Below are 16429 nucleotides of genomic sequence, written 5' to 3' on the forward strand. Positions count from 1 at the left end.
CCAGTGGTTACCTTGTGAAATATTTACCCGTCTGATATCTGACAAATATAACATCTAATCCACTGCACTACCACTGGAAAGACTTTCCTCAACTTCTCCTCCGATTACGGTAATATATTTAATATTTTCTTAATTAACTGTATTACTTTTTAATTTGTCTTATAACCTTTTGGAAAGACGACTCCAAATCCAGAAAAGAATGAAAAACAATAAAATAAAATAAAATAAAATAACAATCTTTAATAGAACTCAAGGCTTGCTTTTAGTTACATATTGCAGTACTCCAGCACAAATTAAAGGTATAGATGTGCCAGTAGTGAAACTTCTCATCATTACTTTCTATCTTGATGTTTTAAACCTCTGTAGTGTTCTTTTTCCTCTGTGGAACTTAACCCTCTTGGCGCCACGGTCGAGTTTACTCGACAAGATGCGGCACTGAATAAAACGGCCGATTTTGTCAAATAGGGTGTCAAATTTCATGCAACCTCCCCTGCACCAGATAGCAGACATGTAATACTTCATCTCTGACTGAAAAAAACGTCATGGTCCTATACAAAATCTCCGAGATAGAGCGCATTGAATCAGTGGGAAAAAAAGCGGAGCTTGTGTGAGAGTGAGCCATTTTATCTGACCAATATTGTCAACGTCAGCGAGTATTGGCATTAGAATATTATTATTATCATTATTATTATTATCTAATGGCATCAATAAAGCTTCAATAAAGCCGCAATGAGGTGTTGGGATTTCTATTCGCGGACACTGATTCTGAAGGGGAATATCTGTATTCAGAAGATGACGGTGATACTGAAAGTGAAAGTATAGCCACCAAGCACAGACGGTGAATCCTTTGCCCAATGTAAATAAATGGTCCTTTGCCAAATGTCAGAGGTGTGAACAATGTTTGCCGGGGTCGGAGTGTTCATCGCAAAATTAGCAGGCGTGTTATTGTTGCGGGGACGAGGCGGGAGATTTTTACCGCGCTAGACATGTATATTTGTCTTCTGACCGCACCTCTCTGCAATCGCGGCGACAGTATTGTAGTGGAGACTTTGTCTAATGCCACTGGGTATGTTAGACGAGGTCGAAGTATTCATAGGACAGTTAGGAGGCAAGGTGGAGAGTAGCAATGACACTGACAGTAGTCCGAGCTGTGCACACTCGGCGCGTGCGCGAGGCAGATCTGGCCGCGCTGCTCATAGCAGAAGCAGAGGCGATGTGACACGGGGCATAGATTTTGAACTAAACAGGTCTTGTCTACTTGTGTTTGTGTGTCATATGAATAATATATATGTACCCCATATATGGAATCAGAGTGCCTGCATGTAGTAAACTGAAAATCCCAACCGCTACATACATTCGGTTTGTTTCTACCATTTATTAGTAGATGATTTACACAGTTTGTTTACTACTTACTATTTACCTGAGCATTCAGTATTGTGCAATATAGCACACAGAAGGTGAGGGACATTTTTTGGGGGAAAGAAGTGATGCATTTTATCATTTAAACATGTGACTTTCCATGAAAATTCTATAATTCAAGATGACCACCCCCATATGACGTCATAATATGCAAATTAGATGGGAAAATAAAATCCCTACATAAACATTGGGTCATCCTTAATATTTTTATAATTTACAGAAGTTCTCTATCTTTTATAAATTTTAACATATAGCCTTTTGAAATTAAGATGTCAAAATCGAACGTTTTAGGAAAAAACCTCTGGCGCCTAAAGGGTTAAAAGATAGAGATTTTCAGTAATTATTATTATTTATTTTTTTAAACATACTGAAAATAAATTATACTTTAAGATGCATACCAGACTTATACCACAGTGTTTTATTTATTGATTGATTTATTTTAAAGAGTTTCTTCAAACTGGTGGAAAGGGGCAGTTCTGTTATGGGTTGTCTCACCTGTAAGATGAAACATGTACATGTATACACACATACTCACAAATAACATTGTTCAAGGCACGCTGCATTATGATATTACATAGTCAAGTACACCTTTATTTATGTATTGCTTTATACAATACTGATTGTGTCAAAGCAGCTTTACAGTGTCAAACAGGGAAATTGTTTTTTCAATAATGCAAGAGGACAATAACAAACAGTATTTTTCAGTTAAAGTCAGTTCATCGTTGATTCAGTGATGTAAATAGCCAGCTCGAGTCTACTTGATAAGTGTTGTTATGTTAATGTTTCATAGGTGAATAAATGCAGAAATTAATGAACACAGTGCAAAAAAAATTCTGACAGTTATGAGTCTGCATGGAAGGAGATTATTTTTTACAGCATATGTTGATTTAATTTATTAGTATTATTTTCATTAGTCTTAAATGTTCTTCTATTCTATTGTCATATATATATGATTATCTATGTATGTACTAAGAGCTCCTGAAAAAATATATTAATATTAATGTATTGTTAATTTAGATAATATAAATTAACATATTTGATGCTGAACTGAGTTTGTTGCAATGTTTAATATTAAAATAAACATATGCTTATATATCTACATATGTTTTATCTAATTCAAACATAATCCTGATAGCCTAGTACCACTGTAACTGTCACGTCTCCAGTCACTTCCCTGCGTGCTTTATTCAAAATAACTTGCAGTAGACTGTGTTACTGCACGATGGCAGGTGGTAAATGTTCCTCTCCACTACAGATGAAGTGATGTATCGACACTTACTGCCGCGAGCAGTGTTCTTCGAGTTCGCACTGAACATGTTCGCTCACTTCGGATTGAATCTCACTCCAGCTGGTGGAATACACCGTGAAGTCCACTTCGCAGAGCACTGTCGAGTGGGACACGCCCCGAAGTCAGACACGGAAGAGAGACGCATCCGGAGATCTGAAACGAAACTGGCCGGTAACACACTGGATGTGTGGCGTAAGCGTCTCAGCTGCGTGGCGTGTCCGTTTTTAATTCGGCTCCCATGTTAAAAGGTTAGAGCAGTGGTTCTCAACATGCGGCCCGTCACGAATTCAAATACGGCCCACCATATGCTGAATTTAAAAAAAAAAAAAAAAAAACAACAACAACACAGTTTTACTTTCAGTTTTACTATATATATATATATATATATATATATATATATATATATATATATATATAGTATATATACATATATATATATATATATATATATATATATATATATATTTTTTTTTTTTTTTTTTTTTTTTTTACTTTAATTTAAAAAAAATAGGGCTACTAATGAAATATAAGCTATATCCTAATATTTTGTTTTTCAGACATGAGCAGACCTACTCACATAACGTTATGCATTTAACGAACACATGCTGTACCAGCGCACATTGGCAGAATTCAATTCAAATAGTCATCAACACCCATTAGTTAACGTAAAATTGAGCATGAGAATGGAAAAATGTGTTTTTAAGATAGAAAAAAAGGAAATGTGAAAAATGCCTGCGAATGAACACGTACAAACAAGAATAGTCACAGCATCAGTAGTGAAGGAGAAGTGCTGGATTTTAGGTTTGCCCCGCAACTCACTTGAAGAAGTTCAGGCAAATAGAAACACCATACACTACGAAGCAATCCTTAATTGAAGAAATGTGGCAAAACATCTCTGGAGAGAACCTCATATTATAAAAAAAAAAAAAAAAGCATGATGGGAGCCATAAATTAAATTTGATTGGTGGCACCCAGAACGCAGTGCAACATGCTTTTTGATGGTCACCATTGTTGAGGTTCTCAGGCTGATTCTTGATGTCTGTGTGCCTAAATGAATTTATTTGTTTGTTTTGACAAGGTTTTGATCAGAGGTGCTTCTAAGAATTTCTAGGATGATGCTGAAAACACCTAAACTTATATTGTACAACCACAAGACACCTGTCATTGATAAGACACACTCAACTAAGAAACCCAGAGCAAATGATGATGCAAAAACAAATAACACCATGTGATCTCATTTCCTTCTTGGCTTGTCTAGCTGCTGTATCACAACTAGCAACCAAACAAAACAAGATTAAAATTTTAAGGGTCAAGAGTCCAACTAAAGCAAACATTGACCACTACAATGGTAAGCAAATTAATTATTTATTTTTTCCTTCAGTGATACTGTTCGTGAACTTTAGGTGTCTTCAATAACTGTTTTGGGGGCCTTACAACCTTTTGAACATGCTGCCTTTATCATATCTATGTAAGCAACAAAAATGTGAATTTGTAAAAAGGCTGATGTCATGTGCATGCGTATAATGTTTTCACATAATAGAAGTGCATACACTTCTGAATCCTTGACATTCATATATAAATATTAAATTGTGAAATGTATGATTGCCTGATTGAATTTTATAAGAGTACTAATAGTAATTTGTTTTTATTAACATGTTTAGAATGTGTAAAATTACTGTGTAGATTTTATCAAGAATTACTTTTTGTATTTATTTTCATTACATTTAAATAAAATATGTTGCCATTTTTAATGTGCCCCTCTGGTTAAACACTGGCCCCTCCTTGGCCCCCCTAGTAAAATTTGTCAGAGCCGCCACTGGCGGTTCCTGTTGTGATTCAAAAGCAGCTGAGCGCTGTAGTGTATTTTTGTCTGCCATGCATCTGAAGAATCACGCAGTCTCGGGGTTTTGTTTCCAGAAGATAGACTTTATTTCAGAGAGAAACAAAGCCGAGATCCTCTGTGAAAAGATCTCCTGAATGCTAGGTTGCATCTCATTATATACCCTCTACAGGGCGGTTCCACATGGTAAAAACTTTTCCTTTAAATTACACTTTACCTAAGTCCCTAGGGAGGGGAGGTCGAGGTCCTTAATGTATGTCTAACCATATGTTATTCATTAGCCCTTTACATTCCAGCACGTAGGCAACTTAATGTATGTCTAACCATATGTTATTCATTAGATTTTAGACCCATAGGTTTATAATGGAGAAACAACCAACAATAAAAATGTCTAGATTCACATTGATTATTCTTGATTGATTAAAATCTTACTAATAAAAATCTTCCACATTCTCCCCTTTGAGACTTAATAAGTCTCACATTTGATTATTCTTATCCAGAGTGCTACTCCACAATCCAGTCATATTAGTTACACTACCTAGTGACTAAATAAGTCACATTATATTATCACCAGTGACTAGATTATGAAATTCCACTCTGAGGGATTACTGGACCAAACATCTCTCTCCTAATTTGACAAGGAGTGAGTAAAAGATCCAGTCTCCCTAACCCCTCTTTAATAGTACACAATGTTAAAAGCATGAATGTGCAAATGGTTCAGCATTTGCCTGGTTATTCCAGTTATGTATAAAAGGCATACAAATACATACATCACATCACACATTGAATATCACAAGATTATAAGAGTTGATCTTCAGCTTAGATACCTTATGTATCCATTTCCCATTATCTTGACATCTTTGAATTTAATTTGCTTAGTTGTGACTTTGTCTAGTGACCTCAGTATGGGAAGTATACAGTATAATAGTAAATCTCCTGTCATTCATGCAATTCCTAAAAACTTTCCCAATTTAGTTATAAACTATGCTCCCCATGCTCCTAACTGTAAATCAAACCATTCTTACATTTTATCATCTTTTCCAACATCTTTTCTTTATCTACCATTCTTAGCCTTTTCAATTTAATCAGTTATTCATTAAATGCTCCCTTCTATAAATACAGCATTGTCCCCCAAACATAACACATACTTTTCCTTCTTCAGTTTACAAATCTTGAGCTTTTCTATTTTGCTCCTTTCATTCTATTCTCCCTTCAAATCTTCCTACATCTATATTTCCCTTCTAATAACCTCCAAATTCTTGATCTGACATTACTTGACATTATCTTTCCACTTTTTCTTGTCTATTTGTTGACTCATATCTGCTCCAGAGTATTTTGATCTCAGTAGCAATCCCATCACTCTCTCATTCCATCTTCACCAGGGAGACTCTTTGCGAGTCGTTGCAATGGTCTTTCCCTCGTTGGCAAGGGTGGGTCGTTACCAGCACGCCCTTCATCCCTCACTTCATGCTGTGTTGAGTTGTTGAAGCTGGTTGGCATATTTTAAGGTTAGAGATGTGAACTCAGGTGTCACTCTGTAACCGTTTTGCTGATTAATGCAAGGCTCTCTTGAGATCATTACTGCACCCCTCACTGGTTCTCTTTGACGGAGCGAAGCATTCCTTGGCCTTACTAGAACTGCTGTCATCTGTAAATGGAAAACTTAAGAATTTTTTGTTAGTGTTATCAAGCATGCTTATTTGTTCATCTGCTAGTCGTCCTTCTTGGTGTGACCTGTGGAAATGTAATGTGGGTTGAGGGCTGTCTTGGCCCCTTTTTGAGTTTTCACAATTTCAGTGCTGTCTTTACTATTTTTTAATTCCTTTCAATTTTATTCTCAGCAATTTGCTTATTTAGTTATCTTCTTTGTTTTGTAAACTGAGTTCCATTATATCACTGGATATTTTCCTATTTTGCTCAGTAGTATATGCCTTTTGACCTGGAAAACACTCAACCCACTTTATTTTAACATTTAGAAAGACGATATTTCATCCTTTTGACACAATCAGCTCCATCATGATATGCTGAAAAGAAAGTTAGATGTGGGGTGGACAGAGCAAGCTTGCTTTGCTCTGCTCTGTCTTCCCATGTTATACGCTGCGCATGTGTGGCACTGTTTTTCTTTCTGCCACAACAAAGACCTAGGTACTGACCAGGAAACTTAACCAAATTCATCCATGGTCATTATTTTTCTGGGCATAAGTTTGCCCTGTGGGCCCACATTCATATTTGTATACAGCTGTTTGGGCAAATTGATTGAATTGCCTCAGTGTCTCGTCAGACACTCTCTTTCATGCCATACAACACCATCATTCATACTTTTTCACACTTTTCACACATACTTTTTCACACTTTCACACCCCTTTTTTGCCAAAAACTTTTCTTTTCTTTCTTTCTTTTTTTCAAAATCTAATAGATTGATTTGTTTAGAATATTAGGCCTAGGCATTGGGCATTTGAGGGAGCCAATTATAATTTCTCAAATGTCACGTGTTTGTCTAATTAAAGTTTAGTCAAATACTTTTTTGTTATTGCTCATGAGCAGCTCTGAGAAGAGGATTGGAGATCTCTGTAAATCTTGGATCCATGGCCATCAACATTTCCATCTTGTTATCCCCAGTGATGACAGTATATGTGATTTCATGATTTTGGATCTTTGGAATAACTTTTTAGTCATTATTATTTTAGTTCGGTTTTACCTTAGAAAATTACCTTTAAACAAAATGGAGTGACCAATATTTCTATTTTTTCAACCATATATATTTTTCTATTGTTCATCAAGATACCTTTTTTTTTTTTTTTTTCAAAGCACTCAGAATTGTTGTCAAGTATTAATTTATGCCCTTTCCCCTAGTTGTTTAATGAAACAGCCTTACTATGCCAAATCCAGCTCCATGTTTATCTGATTGGTGAGTAAAGTACTCACTTCTGTCTGTCAAAATTATTATTTCTTTAAGACATAAGGCTGGACTGGAACCTATTGAAAAGCAGATTGAGAGAGTTAGTTAAAACACAGAATTTAAAGAAATGCTGTGAGACCAGTGAATAATCAAGATTAAAACATAGTAAATAAGATAATGAAATAAAATAATTAACATTTGAAGCAGTCTCTATAGTGTTCATTGAATATGCAGGACCTGTGCACTGAAGGCATGGAAGTCCTTCTGGTTACAGCATCAGCCTGGGCTGTTGTACTGGGTCGTCAGTCTGTGATGGCACTCAAAGACCTGATGTTGTGGCGTAACGGTCTCCGTTGTTTTTCTGCTTCTTCTCAGTCTGGCTTCTGGTTGCTTTCTGCCAGAGTTTTGCATTTCATAATGTTCTTTTCACCCTCAGGAAAAGTCTCAAGTGAAAGATTCACCTTTTCCTGCTTTAATTTCAGTCTTCTCCTTGCTGAAGTGTGTTCTCCTCTTTCAGGAGGGGAGGGGAACATCCGTCAGCCCGTCCCTCTTCTTCTCTCTGCAGCTGTGTTTGCTGCTTTGCCATTTCTCCAGACTCCAGTTCATTGCTCTCCTTTGTCAAGGCACTGTTCCAGAAATCATCTGAAAGTTTAACACTCAGAGACTGCATTAATCAAATGAACCTATGTGACTTCTGACCAAACTGTGTCTGAGCAATCAGCTTTTTTCTAATTTTCACTCTTCAACCTCTTTCAGTAGTCCCTTAATAAAAACAAAATCATCTGGTTGATAACAGCAGTTCTCTTATTCTTTGTTAGTAAAGCAAGTTCTTCATTGCAGGAAAAAGCAAGCATTTTTTTCTTCGTTGCAAGATGCAGAAATCAGCTACCTTTATTATCTAAGTATACTGCAGTAAAATAAAATAAACCTTCCTTTTATAACAGCATGACATGCGTATGGTAAAATAAAGACTTCAATCATAATTTTTCTTCTATATTTGCATACATGATTCAGAATAATTTGGTATTGATGAATTAATGTTTCCTAACCAGCATAAAATAATCCCTATTATTGTAAATAAAATAATTAAATTTAATTCTTTAAGCAGCTAGTTCCCTTCCTATTATAAAATGCCTATGGCTTTTAAATCAAAATGTCTATTAATTTGGTCACCCAATCTTGCTTTCATTCCACATTGCACAAGTTATTTCTTTTATTTTTTACATTTACACAAGCCCAATTTCTGAAACTCTGTAATGGATTAACTTTCATACTGTCTCCCAGGGATAAAAATTTTAGATGTCTTCATATTAGATATAAAGTTTTAAGCACGTGCATCTTTTAAATTCATCTATTAATATAAGTTATTAAATAATAAATGCATATCTTATTTTAATTAATTTATTATTATATCTATATTCCACCATATCTGCCATCTCTATATTAGTCAATTTCTTGGAACATTTGTATTTATTTTTCTCTAAAACAACCTTCCTTCATTTAATTTCATTGTTTTAGGGCTCCTGCACTTATCCTTTCTCAACACCAGTCTCTGTAACCTGATCACTTCCCATGTGATGGTCCAGGAGGGGAGAGCACCTCTTGCTCCACCCATGTAATACAACTTTACTGTGGAAACGTCCTCCTTTGTTCTCACTCCCACGGCACTGGGCTCAGAAAATTTTCTCCCCTTTGCCCCAGACATCCTAAATGCAAAAATCTATTATAGATCTTGGTTCAAACTTTATTGATGCTATTTTCCTAAATTCATTCACACTTGCTACACTCTTTATTGAGCCAGAGTGCTTATTCTTGCATACTTTTTCCCTTTATCTAAGGGATAATCACACATTAATTGTCCTTTTATTATCAAGGCTCATAATACATTCATCCCTCTCAAGTGGATACTAGTTGCGTCCAACTCCACCCAGCCACCCTGAAGTGACGGTCCAAGAATGGTGCGCAACCTTTTACCCACCCAGCACGGAATTTCTTTGTTCACACATTCATTCAGTCCGGACACAAATACATCCACACAACAAAACACAGCTCACCTAGAGCTCCTTAAGGGCCCACCTATTCTGACCTTCGAAAATTTCACTTATACATTCTCAAAGCGGTATCCGTGGGACTTTTCCTCGCGATTCCTTAATCTGCTTATCCGTTTATCACTGTCCTAAACCGGCACAGCTATCCAATAAACACAGACCATTGCATACAATGTCTTTCTGCCTACACTATCCAGATTAAAATCAGGCCTTTTCTAAAAGACCTTTCAGTAAACCAAACATGTGTATGCAGTTTTCTTCTGGAAACAAAACCCCCCATTTTTATTTATTTAATTAGTTCTAAATTTGGTAGAGCAGATTTTAAGTGACCTTACCGCTCAGAACTGACCAGTCAACAACACACACTAATTATATAAGCAAAAATGCTTACCTTATTCTATGGTGGCCACCACTGTGTGTGTGTGTTGCTCATCAGTCAGCTCAAAAGCAGTCGTCCACTCTGCTCCTTTCCAGTCCCATCTGGGGTGCCAAATGTAGTGTATTTTTGTCTGCCATGCATCTGAAGAATCACGCAGTCTCGGGGTTTTGTTTCCAGAAGATAGACTTTATTTCAGAGAGAAACAAAGCCGAGATCCTCTGTGAAAAGATCTCCTGAATGCTAGGTTGCATCTCATTATATACCCTCTACAGGGCGGTTCCACATGGTAAAACTTTTCCTTTAAATTACACTTTACCTAAGTCCCTAGGGAGGGGAGGTCGAGGTCCTTAATGTATGTCTAACCATATGTTATTCATTAGCCCTTTACATTCCAGCACGTAGGCAACTTAATGTATGTCTAACCATATGTTATTCATTAGATTTTAGACCCATAGGTTTATAATGGAGAAACAACCAACAATAAAAATGTCTAGATTCACATTGATTATTCTTGATTGATTAAAATCTTACTAATAAAAATCTTCCACAGCGCACGCTGCCCTCCTGGAAACACGATTGGTATAGTTTTGAGAAGCAAGTGGGCAGGACAATGTGCTGGAGATATACTTATAATCACAGGAGCATTTTTACTGACGAGATGTGCATGGAAATCGCATTTGTTATTTATTGCACAGCCATAACATCTAGTTAACAAAGCTAAACAGCCTTGCCCTTTGTGTAATAAGTTACATAAACTGTTAAATACACCAACTTAAATAATAAAATACACTTACCGGTTGTGGTCCATAAACAACGCCTTCTCCAGACAAAGAGGGAACTGCTCCATCTTTCAAGAATAATCTTTGTGCGAATCCAGCATTAAACTGATTGAGATTGAGGAAGTTGTCCTCAGCAAAATGTGCTGCACGTAGTTTTACATGTGGATTATAATTTTCGGGAACCGAGTTAAACATAAATTGTAACCATTAATCTCCAAGTACAGCGTCCCTGGGAAGCCCAAACAAAGATGATTGGACTCCGAGATGAAAATAACAGTGTTTCAACGACATGGCGACAAACACAAACGCAACTCTTCCTTCTTACGTCGGAGTGCAACAAGACCAAGCCCCCCTTTTTGTGTATTCATGTGGGTGGAGGTTAGTCAAAAAACTGTTTTAGTGACGTCATTACTGCAGGAACTAGAGGGGTGTAGTCCAAATGGGTCGTTTTTTGTAGGCGAATTCTGTTAAATAAAATATCTCGCTTGGCATTGAACTTTGAGCTTTAGAATTTTACAGATATTATTTATACCCTAACAACAAAATTACACACTAACTAACGTTTAAAACATGGAATCACGAAGAAAAGTTAATGAGATAATTAAGAGACTAATTAAATGAAGATTGTGCATTAGTGATGAACACATACTGTTAACAATCAACATCACTGAAGAAAAGAGAAACACAAGAACTACAACTGACTTTAAGCACAGCTTTGGATGGAATCAGTTGGAAGGAAAAAAATAACTGTGTCACCATAATTGTGGCCAGTATTTGCTTCATTTGGGCTCTTGAGTCTTTTAACAGTTATAATGTTTCACAACAAACATTTGTGCAATGCAAAAACAAACTAGCAGATAACTTATGCTTTTGATGACTGTATGATCTTGATTCAAATATATTATTTAAAGAAATAAAACAGTGATATTTTATTATATATTACCAACATAGTACTTAAATATTAAGAGGACCAAACAAAAACTGTTTAGGATTATGCATTTAGTCAAGATCATTTATCTTATGATCCTCAACAGGTTGTGACAAATAATTATTCATACTGCAGTGCATTATGGGAGTTTTTCATGTATTAAACCATGAAGCATTTTGTTGATTGTCACCATTCATAGATTCATATGCTGGTTCTTGATATCTGTGTGTGTCTAAAAAGCAGTTCAAGAGTTCAAGTATGTGTTACGCAGATATAAAATATATTCCCTGTAAATGCTGTAGTACCTTTTTTGCATGCTATAGTTTCACTGGGACAATTATTCAAAATTTAAACATGAAAAAACACATTATTTTGAATATAATCGCCAGCTCATTGTGCCTATATGTTTATTGCATACCACTGATCTCTCGTGTCTACAACACCACATATAGGGCTACAGAGAAAGACCTAGCACAACAAATCAAGGGTCATAAGCACAACTAAATCAAACATCATAAGTTCATGAGTGGAGCAAAAATATGGCAGCACTTTTACTCTTTAGCCCATGGATTACCCACCTCTGTTGTTAAGTGATGTTTTCTAATTAAAATCATAAAATTTCCTATTAATTCAATAGAATGTTTACGCACAATAGGGATTACCAATATGGGGGCGCGGCGGCTTCACTTTCATGACGTCATGAGCAATACAGTTCTATATTACAAGTTCTATATTATAGATCAGTGATCTCAACTGAAAAAAAACACAGCCTACTAAAAGCGCTCTCAAGTGCTCACAGCTGGGCGTTTTCAGCAGAGCGCCTGGCATTTTCAGCTGGCTAAAAAAACGCTTTGGTGGACAAAAACACACTGCTCAAAAACAGTGTTAATTTAATTAAGGACATTATTACTGATGAAAATGTTCATCAAGTGAAGGTTTTTTTTGTGTCAATTATGACAAAGCAGGGTTGCTAACTCTCACAAATTGTGCGTGAGACACACATGCATTGATTATTATGCTGAAGACAAACACTCACATCAACTGTTTTTGTTATGAATTGTATCCTATTTTCCATTATACCATATAGCCTAATACAATTAGTGTAGTATTTAAGGTTACATAGAGAAAAGGGTTTTAAATTCAATGCAAAGAGGCAAATTAAATTCATTTTGTGGCCAGAAAAATAATAATTTCCATTTGCAACGCCACTGTTTACCCACTCTAATATATATATTTTTTTTTTTCACCTTTATTTAACCAGGAAAGTACTCGTTGAGATTAAAAATCTCTTTTTCAAGAGTGTCCTGGCCAAGATAGGCAGCAGTACAACCATACATACAACACAGAATACACAATAACATAAGACAACTAAAATACAGATACAACAACCACAAATCCTTAGCATATCATGCAGAACAACTACAGTCAGATGTGGCTGTTTCCAAGTCAGTTAATATCCTCTTAAAAGTAACCAATGAGACAAGCTTATTAAGTTTCAAATTTTTCTGTAACTTGTTCCATGCAAAGGGAGCAGCAAAGTTAAATGCCTTTTTCCCCAGCTCAGTTCTAACACTTGGTACAGACAAAAGAACAAGATCCTGGGACCGAAGATTGTAAGTCCCTATATCATTTACACTGATGTAGGTCAGAAGGTAGGATGGAAGAAGACCTAAAATAGCCTTATATATAAAAACATACCAGTGTTGAAGTCTCCGTGTTGACAGAGAAGACCATCCAACACGTTCATACAGTTCACAGTGGTGAGTGAGGACTTTAAGACTAGTGATGAACCTCAAAGCTCCATGGTATATAGTATCCAGTGCATGTAAACTTTGAGACGAAGCGTGCATATATAAAACATCACCATAGTCAATAATAGACATAAAAGTACCAGCAACTAACCTCTTTTTAGATTTGAACGAGAGACAGGATATGATTCTAAAATAAAACCCTAGTTTAAGTTTTAATCTTTTTGCCAGCTGCTGAATATGAGAAGTAAAAGAAAGAGATTAATCTATTAAAATACAGAGATATCTGTATTTAGAAACACATTCAATCTTCTTACCCTGAGAAGTAATGATTGAAGGCAGATTTAATTTAGATTTTGAATTTGAAAAAAACATTACTTTTGTTTTTTCAGCATTTAAAACAAGTTTCAGATCATAAATGTTTTTTTGAAGCATATTAAAATCAAATTGTAATTGAGAGAGGGCCTGGACTGCTGTAGGTGCTGAGCAATACAGTACAGTGTCATCCGCATAAAAATGAAAATTTCCTTTCAATATGTTATGATTCATGTCATTTATATATAGAATGAAAAGCAGTGGACCCAGCACTGATCCCTGTGGCACGCCTCTTGTTATTTTGAGATAGCTAGAGGTATTTCCCTCTGCCTGCACACACTGAGTTCTGTCTGTAAGGTAATTACCAAACCAACTTACAGTTTGTTCAAAAAGTCCTGCCCTCCACAGTCTGTGCTTAAGCACTGTGTGGTCCACTGTATCAAAAGCCTTAGAAAGGTCAATAAAAAGGGCTGCACAATGCTGCTTTTTATCTATGGATTCAATGAAGTCATTTAAAACCTTAAGAGCTGCAGATGTTGTACTATGCCTTTTTCTAAAACCGGATTGAAAGTCAGATAGAACATTTTTGCTGTCTAAAAAATTCTTTAATTGATCACTGACAAGAGACTCTAAAACCTTGGCCAGGACAGACAATTTAGAAATCGGTCTATAGTTATTTAATATAGCAGGGTCACCACCTTTTAACAGGGGAACCACAAAAGCTGTTTTCCAGATGGACGGAATGACATTTGTGTTCAAGCACCGATTAAAAATATTAGTTAAAGGCATTGAAATAAAATTAGCTGCTAACTTTAAAAAGTAAGGATCCAATTTGTCAGGGCCTGCAGATTTTGTTGTGTCCAAGTGTTTGAGGGCTTTATCTACGTCTGAAACTGCAATAGGACTAAAACTAAAACACTGAGTAGAAGGTTCGGAACCAACAGTCTCCACTATAGGGGAACACTTATGTTGGGTATTTAGTGACTCAAATAAAAATCTGGAGGCTATGAAATGTTCATTGAAACAATCAAGAATTTTGGTTTTGTCAGTAATTGTTTTAGAGTCTATCACAACGCTTGAAGGAAGCTCCTGACCTTTACTGTTTTCTGATAGTGATTTGATAGTTTTCCAAAATTTTGATGGGTTATTCAGGTTATGAGTAGTGTGAGAAAGAAAATAATCGGCTTTGGCTTTTCTAATTTTGAGAGTACATGCATTGCGCAGCTGCCTAAAAACCAGCCAGTCAGAGTTCTCATTAGATTTTCTGGCTTTTGCCCATGCCACATTGCGGTCATGGAGGATCTTTACTAAATCCAGAGAAAACCAAGCATTGTTTCGGCCTTTAACTCTGTATTTCTTTAAAGGAGCGTACTTATTAATTATATTTACAAAGCCTTCATGAAAGAGATTCCAGGCACTATCAACATCTGCACTGTTATAAATTTTTTCCCAGTCAAAATTAGATAAATCATGAAGAAAGTCTTGTTCTGAGAAGTGCTTCATATTACGCTTGACTATAATACATGGTTTGGTTTTTGATATTTTAGTATTTCTAACTGTAGCTATGACACAGTGGTCACTGATGTCGTTTGCAAATATGGAAGCAGTTGAATACTTATGAGGAACGTTAGTTAAAATTACATCTAATAGAGATGATTTTTCCGGGTTTTTAAAATTTGGCCGTGTGGGACTGTCAATAATCTGGAAGAGATTTAGTGAATCACAATTAGCTCTAAAGTCATCAGATATTGGTTGTAACCAATTCCAATTTAGGTCTCCGAAGGCTACTAATTCCTTAGAGTTAAAATCCGAAAGGAGTTGCATTAAGGAGGGCAGAGCACCGTTAACAGCTGAAGGAGTCCTGTAACAACCAATGACCGTTATACGAAGTGATTTAGAGATTTCAAGCTCCAATGCTAAAAATTCAAACTGTTTAACTAATGATATTGACCGCAATACATTAACATGATACTGATTTTTGATATAGATTGCTACACCCCCACCTCTATTAGGGCGGTCAGTCCTAAAAACATTATAACCGCTTATATTGATTACTTTATCTGAAACCGATTTACTTAACCAGGTTTCAGACAAGACAATTACATCGGAATCTGTAGAATGAGCCCAGATACGCAACATGTCCATTTTAGGAACAAGACTGTGTACATTCAAGTGAAAGAAACCAAGACCTGATCTTTCTTTAAATTCTGCCGGGGTGTTAAAGCCTATAGGGGTGTCTGGGCCTGGGTTTGGCTGCACATTTCCTGACATCAACAGTAATAAAGCAATTAGACATTTTATCTTAACTGATTTCTTGTACGATTCATTGCTTCTACTTTTAAAATGGGAGTCATCATGGAGCACACAAGAGACAGTGGTAAAATTGTCATATAACGTCATGAGACTAGACAAACAAACCAAGTCAACGGTGTCAGAAGGGAAGAATAGGCAACATGTGACATTTAGTGAACAGTCAAATGCACACGTTCCCTTTTGTGATTTACATGACATTGGGAACGCTGGACTGGAATATCCATTCCAGTAATAGGTATCCCCAGAGATAAATAAGGACAATGAAAAAATAAAACCGAGAGAGGCAAGGAGCAACCACTTCTTTCTCTCCATATCCGTAGCACCACTCAGACGTATAAAAGACAAAATATTGCTTAAGAAACAGAACAAAAATAATAAAACAGTTCAGGTCAGCAATGAAGAAGTCCAATATGGGTTATCTGTTTTCTCTGCAGCGACCAATGATGTTACATTTTGTCACTTGTAAACAGGAA

At 36.1% G+C, this 16429-nt stretch overlaps 1 protein-coding gene across 1 annotated transcript in view; it reads left to right on the forward strand.

The window, feature by feature from the left end:
- The window catches only part of LOC113099746 (NACHT, LRR and PYD domains-containing protein 12-like), a 32549-nt gene continuing 16120 nt past the window's right edge, over window positions 1-16429 (forward strand). Inside the window, exon 1 of the mRNA XM_026264679.1 lies at window positions 1-109. The gene's annotated coding sequence lies outside the window, so the exon portion shown is untranslated. The remainder of the gene's footprint in view (window positions 110-16429) is intronic.

The sequence above is a fragment of the Carassius auratus genome, unplaced genomic scaffold (assembly GCF_003368295.1).
Source record: "Carassius auratus strain Wakin unplaced genomic scaffold, ASM336829v1 scaf_tig00217029, whole genome shotgun sequence".
Classification (NCBI taxonomy): Eukaryota; Metazoa; Chordata; class Actinopteri; order Cypriniformes; family Cyprinidae; genus Carassius; species Carassius auratus.